A 6962-nucleotide genomic window follows, 5' to 3' on the forward strand; every position below is an offset into this window, starting at 1 on the left:
GTAGAGACAGCTGCCTACCTATACAACTCCTGTATGTCAGGAAGTTGGACCATCTATTACAGAAAACTATCATCACTGTCCTATCTTCATGAATAAATTCTTTGTGCAATCTATATGCTTTTGTAGTAATAAATGTCTGGATAATCTTGATGTGTTTCTATACATGATTATTTTAAAATGCCAACTTTCCATTTTGCAAAGGGACCTGAAAAACTTTGGATTAAATATATGGCTTATTTGGATTTTTTTTTTAATTACAAACATCAGGAAATAGTTCTGTTAAGTGAAAAGACCCAAGATTTATAAATCGATATGCTGACGTAGTTGGTTGCTCATTTATTTATGAGGACCTTTTGTTTTAGTTTTAGTGGAAATTCTCTAATGAGAGTATTCTTTTTTCCTCAATAGGAAATTCCATTCTTTCTCTTTCTGGGAAGGCTCCACCCTGCATTTCCAAGCTTCTCCTGTGAGTTATGTGTCTCTTTAACCTAATCCAAACTACAGGAGGCAAATAGAAGTGATAGGTGTTATCAGCTCATTCCTTGGATCCCCAGACCTCTCTCTGTGGCTAAGCCCTTTCTCTTCCTTTGTATATGGACAGTACATTAAATCCTCAAACAACCTGGAAAGATGTGTACTAAAGATTACAGAGCCTGAGTTTAATATACATCTAGGAAGCAGCATGCCACACATACACTCACACCACCACACACACCACCACCACCACCACCACAACCAAACAGGAACATGTCTATTCAGTTGTTACCTGTTGTATCTTCATTACACTATTAAAGTTTGGAAGGTAGGAAGACACATTACCTAAAATAACTTGACCTCCTGATATTGATAAGGAATTAGTGTTGGTGATTCAACATTTAAACTGTTGGCTGAGGCTAGTTTTTCTAAGTAGAAAACTTAGGTGGGCTTGAGATATGAAGACATTAGGAAAGGAAACAAATACAAAGTGAGCCACTACCCAGCAGCGGCTGCCCATGAAGCCCTAGCTCACCGATTCCCCTGTGGCCAAGACAGTCTTGGAGCTACTGGTAACAGCAGTTAGCCTAGGAAACACAACAGAGGTGAAGACAGTAGGAAGACTCTTACTTAGACAGAACGCCCTAATGTTTCAGTTCTACAAGGTTTCACCTATAAAAATACCCCAACTGCTTAAATTAAAATTCAAATGAAATGATCCCATTTATGCAAAGACTGGACAGTGAAGATCCTTGTTTGCTCCGAGTAGGAAATCAGCTAAAGAATAAAGATAAACATCCTGAGTGCCTAACAGCAAGCCAGTTGAAGTTACACATCACATCGAGCAATGTTAAGTTCCGGGTTCCTTTCTCCAGCATTGGAGTGCCCCGGTCTCAGACTCTTTATATGTGAGGTTCACTTTTCCATGCACGTTGGCTTTCTATGGAAGAATAATATATTCTATGCACACTGGTATTTATGTACATCCAGAAATATACACATATGCAAGTAGTGGGCCCCTCCCAAGATGCTCCCCAGATTTTTAGTTGAATATACTTAGAAATGCACCAATCACAGGGAAAGAACAGTGAGCTCACTACTCAAAATTCACCTGTAACCCTTTCATCATCCTTTCATAATCCCCCCTCCCCCAAGAGTACCAAATGATGCATAAAATGCAGGCGGGAAAAAATACCTTCCGTGTCATAGGAAGGTATTTTTAGATAATTGGAAATTTCTTAGAAATGCCCACAGGAGGCATACTAAGTCAGAATCTTTGAAGGCGTGACCTTCTAATGTAGTTTCAGCTGGGTGATTCTTCTCGGGCTGTAATTTAAGAAGCACCATTTTACTAAACAAAACAGATGCTGATTTTTCTGTGAGTGAGCCACACAGTTCAAACCAAACCTGAATGTTTCCTAGTTAAGGATGGTACTTTTTCACAGACTGTAGTAAAAAGAAAGCAAAGACTGCTAACAGCAAACGGCGTTAAACGGTTATATAAAACCCATAAGATTTTTAAAAAGAGGAGAGAAATCTGCTAGGAAAGAGATCAACAAACTTGAAAGTGCAAACAGGGCTGATGGAACAGATGTGGTAATCAATGCACCCTTAAGAAAGTGTGCAAAGCAGGAAAGTAATTTTGAGGAAGCCCGATTTCCCACACAGTACCGAAATAGGTTGTGTGGTTGAGATCAGGCAGTGTAAAGAAAGTTCTGAGAAGAGGCCACTCCCCAGGTGATGAATAGCCTTTCTTTCCAAGGCAATCAAAATCCCACTTCCTTTTTGCCTTGCTCGTGGGTGGGGCGGGCAAGGTCCTGCCTGGCCTCTGGGCGCAGCTGGAGGGTTCTGGAGTGCAGGCAGAGCTCGCATCATTCAGAGTCCCCTCTGCGAGACTTTAGAGAAAGCCGGACTACTGCTGTGCCACTAGCAAGGGATTGGGACTCACGGACTACAGAGCAGAAGGAGCCTCAGGTGAGTCCGCTTTCTGCGCGGTCCCGGACAGAGCTCGCGGTCTGTGCGCACACGGGAGCCGGATATGGTGATGGGCGCGTGAGTTGCGGATGGGTGGAGGGGGAGCAGGAGCAAGGGCTGGAGGCGGTTTGCTCAGGCGGCAGAGGTTATGGTCTGAAGACTGGGGAGCAATGGCCGAAAGACTTGGGCTCGTGACCCCGGAAGTGGGGAGGGAACTCAGCCAGAAGCTTTGCTGTCCCGGCCGCTGCTCGGCGATCCACACTCGTGACCCTTCTTCGCTAGTTCCCACGGGATCATCTCCAGTTTAGCACACTGCTTCACAGCCGAGAGCAGTCCTGATGCAGTGCAGAAGCTGGGCTCACTTGTAGCTCTGTGGTAGCGCTCTTTTCAAAAGCGCCGAACCCAAATTGGATTCCCGTTGCAGGAAAGGGAAGGGGAAATAAAAGAAGAGAAACCGTTCAAAGAGCCTGCTGCTCTTTAACCCAGGTTGCTTTGGGATTGTGGATAGAAAAACTATACATAGCCTTCTAGAATACAAAAGTAGGGGATGTAAGCGGGTAAAGGACCGAATGGGTAAGACCACTAGGTGTACATTCAATCTTCTGTTACATACCTTGGACTCTGACAGTTTTTTTTTTTTCTCTTGTATATTCATCTCTTCCCTGAAAATGTTAACAGTAAAAGACTTAAAGATTTAAGCCACTTTTTAAAGGAAGAGGCAGACATATTTATGAGTTCGTAGCTAGCCTTGACTATAGAGCAAGTTCTCAAACAGCCAGTGCTCCACAAGAAAAAACCCTGTCTGGTGAAAAACAAAAGAAACAAAACAGGAAAGCCAACCAAAACAACAACAAAAAGAGTTCTCACTTTTGAATCAGTTAATATAAGCTTGATAAAGTACCAAGTGGAAAGGTGGAAACTAGCTTTTATTATATCAAATACTTGACACAGCCCCCATCCCTACAACTCTCCCCCTGGTTCCTGTGTGGCTTGATTTCTGTAATCTTATTCCTGGAAGTTAGGTAGGGCCCGCCCGTCTCTCTGTTCCAAGACAAACAATTACACTTTCTTCCCAAACAATTACACTCTCTTCTTCCTGTTTAGCGGCTTAGCAGTTGGAACTAAATACTGGGTACCAGCGAACCAGGGAAGCTTAATAAAAAGCACCCCCAGGCACCTGGGGGGCGTTTCCTTCTTGACTTTTCCTAACAACAGAGCTTTCTACCTAGATACTTACAACAATTGTGCTGCTTTGAATAATGAACAAACAAACAAAGAAACCCCAGACTGTTGGTAAGCCAGCTAGAGTCCCTACTTGCAGACAGAGCAGCATGGCCTCTCTCTCCTCAGCTGTGTAACTCCAGAGATTCTTCATCCTCCCTGAATAAGGTGAGATTCTAGCTTCAGGGCCTCAAGTTGAGCAACATCCCCTGTTTGTAGTGTTCACTGAACACACCAGCAGCCTTTGCTCCGTGGCCTGGTTTATGATAGATACTTTTCTTTGTGACTTTTACCTATCTTAATGGCACCGCAGCCATTGCTATATAAACCTGTGCCCCTATAAACCTTTCTAACATCCTCATTTTTACTCACAGTACTTTCAGTATATATGCCGTATACTTAGTTTTCTTATTCGTCCTGGGTCTTACAGGTTTACTGGTTGAAGTGTTTGTATAGAAGTTTGCATAGTCTATAGCATAAACTTATAGACTTTTTGCTGTCTATACGTACATTGTAAACAGCGTTTATACTATGTACATAGTGTAGACCCTGTGGTATCCATGAATACCCCCTTGAAAACCCAGGGTGTTCATAAAGTGAACATTTATTCGGGAAATATTTATATAAGTACATTTGGTTGTGTGTACACAACACACTATTATAGTACAGCATTAAATATATAGAACTCAGTGAAACCCACAAGTGTTCTTTGTATTTTTCAAATTAAATTTTTTTGGAGGGCAAAAAAAACCTTACCTAGCCACTAAACCATTGACCCCAAGAATAAACTGGAACTCTAGGCTTTGTTGGGTTACATAACAGGGTACCCTTTAAAATTCTTGCCAACAAATTTCATTTGTTAAAAAGCTAGAAGCGTGGGTTTTTTTTTTTTTTCCATCGAACCAGATATAATAAGATGAAGCTATGGAAATGAGCTGTCTTAATTCATCAGTTAGTGAACTGAGAAGCCGTAAACAACAATCTTGGCTCAGTGGACTCAGGGGCTTCATTTCTAAGTAAGCAAAAAGGAAAAAAGAAAAGAAAAGAAAAATCTCAAATTAATGTAAAATCAATAGGCTTCCCAGAAGGTTATTTTGATATCATACAGGAACTCCAGTAAGAGTAACTGGGTTTTGAGATGTATTTTTTGCTTCTTTAAATTTACTTCTTATTTTTGTAGACCACTTGATAGCTATGTTTTCAGTCGGTTCTAGCTGGTGTATAATCTATTTTCATCCAAAGCTTTGCCCATGTTTCATTCAAAGTTTAAGCTTGTTTGCTTTTTGTGGTCATGAAATAGTGACGTGGATTTTGAGAAGGAAGCTTTCTATTTCAAAGGACATTGCATTTGTAAGCAATGTACTTCTGGTACAAATGCACAGTCACGGGTTCTGTTTCCCCAAATGCTCACCAATGCCTCGAAGCATTGTGGGAGTGCATTGAACCATTTGTGGAAATTTATTTGCATACTCATCTGCCTCAGTTTGGCCATCATGGAACCCACAATTTGACAGATAGAATGTGTTTCCTTGTAAGTATTTACTAAACCTTTCCAAGTGTACAAAGCCTACCTAAAAATGTAACTTAAAAGTACCTAAAAATTATTTGATTGGTAGCTAAACCACAACCAAAAGTACCTGGAAATTATTTGCTATGTAACTGACTTTCACAATTTTGCCTTACCACTTTTCCTATCATATTTTTTTCCCCTCTGCCCACCATGAAATCTCTCATTCAACTGTTCAGCTCTTTGAGATTCTAATAATGGTTTGAAAGTAGTAGAGCATTACTGAGTTGTATAGAGCCACGTGCTGACATTTGGTCTGTGAAGAGAAAAGTGGTCTGGATTAACTTGTACGTTGGGTGATTTACAGGAAGGCATTTGTTCTTATGTATGCACTAACAGGAAAATTCTGGTTAAAGAGCCTCAACCTACTTATTTTGTAGGCACAGGTGATGTTATAATAAGCCAAATGCTCTTTTTTTTAAAAAAATTATTTTATTTTTAATTTATTTTTTACACTCCATATTCTATTCCCCGCCCCTCCCCATCCACCCTCCGACTGCTCCACATCCCACACCTTGTCCCCACCTCACCCCATCTCCACTTCTCCATGTGGAGGTCCCTACCCCAGACACCACCTGACCTCTAAACTCCCTGAGGCCTCCAGTCTCTTGACGGTTAGGTACATCATCGCTGAATAGACACAGACCCAGAAGTCCTCTACTGTATGTGTGTTGGGGGCCTCATATCAGCTGGTGTATGCTATCTGTTTGTGGTCCAGTGTTTCAGAGATCTCAGCAGTCCAGATTAATTGAGACTGCTGGTCCTCCTACAGGATCACCCTTCTCCTCAGCTTCTTTCAGTCTTTCCTAATGCAACAACAGGGGTCAGCTGCTTCTGTCCATTTTAAAAAATACTTTTTAAAAGCAGTAGAGATTTCAAGATCTCATGAGATTGGTGTTCACTGAATCATGTCTGAATCGTGAAGACATGATCATAATCCCTCGTGGTGTTTCCCTGTCCCAGGTGGGAATGCTTTACAATTAAGAGAAAACCCAGAAAAGAACTGAGGAGATGGCTCAGTGGGTAAAGTACATACTGTGCAAACATGAAGGTTGGAGGTGGGAATTACCAGAATTCCACATAGAAGCCCAACAGTTGTGGCCACTGCCTGCAGTCCCAGCTTGCAAAAGCAGAGACCATGGCCCCGTAATAGTCAAGCTCACTAGATAGACTAGCTAGAATTGGCCAACGCCAGGTTTAGTGAAAGTCCCAGCTAAGTAAAAATAAAGTCAAGTACAATTGAGGAAGATGCCAGGCATCAGCTTTGGCTCTCTAAACCTCAGTCCATGTCTGTGCACATGCAAGCATATGTAGACAAATGCTTGCATGCCTCATACGCACTTAAAAGTGAGCATTTCTTAATTAAAATTGTTAACTAAAAAAGCTAGGAAGGAAATGGGAATTTGTGGTTGTAATAATAATAAAAAAAAACCAGAAATTACAAATAACTCTATTTACGTATACTTTCATTAATATGTATAGGGTGCCACAGTTTTCCATACATGTATCACTTACTATAGCTACAGAGAAGAAAGTAGTAATCAGCTTATTGCTCGAAGTTTCTCATTTGTTCTGGGTAATTGCAAATCATTGGTGCAGTTTATATCTATTTATTAGAAACTTTCCCTCCTCTGGGTATATCATAAATATAATTTTCTTTGTCCTAAAAATCTCCTGAAGCTTAAAAAAACAAAACAAAACAACCGCCCCCCCCCAAAAAAAAAAA

General features: G+C 41.1%; 1 protein-coding gene across 1 annotated transcript in view; it reads left to right on the plus strand.

Annotated features, from left to right (window-relative positions):
• The first annotated feature begins 2269 nt into the window (after window positions 1-2269).
• Plscr1 (phospholipid scramblase 1) overlaps window positions 2270-6962 on the plus strand; it is a 22270-nt gene continuing 17577 nt past the window's right edge. The window contains exon 1 of the mRNA XM_021172508.2: window positions 2270-2448. The gene's annotated coding sequence lies outside the window, so the exon portion shown is untranslated. The remainder of the gene's footprint in view (window positions 2449-6962) is intronic.

The sequence above is a fragment of the Mus caroli genome, chromosome 9, assembly GCF_900094665.2.
Source record: "Mus caroli chromosome 9, CAROLI_EIJ_v1.1, whole genome shotgun sequence".
In the NCBI taxonomy this organism is placed as follows: domain Eukaryota; kingdom Metazoa; phylum Chordata; class Mammalia; order Rodentia; family Muridae; genus Mus; species Mus caroli.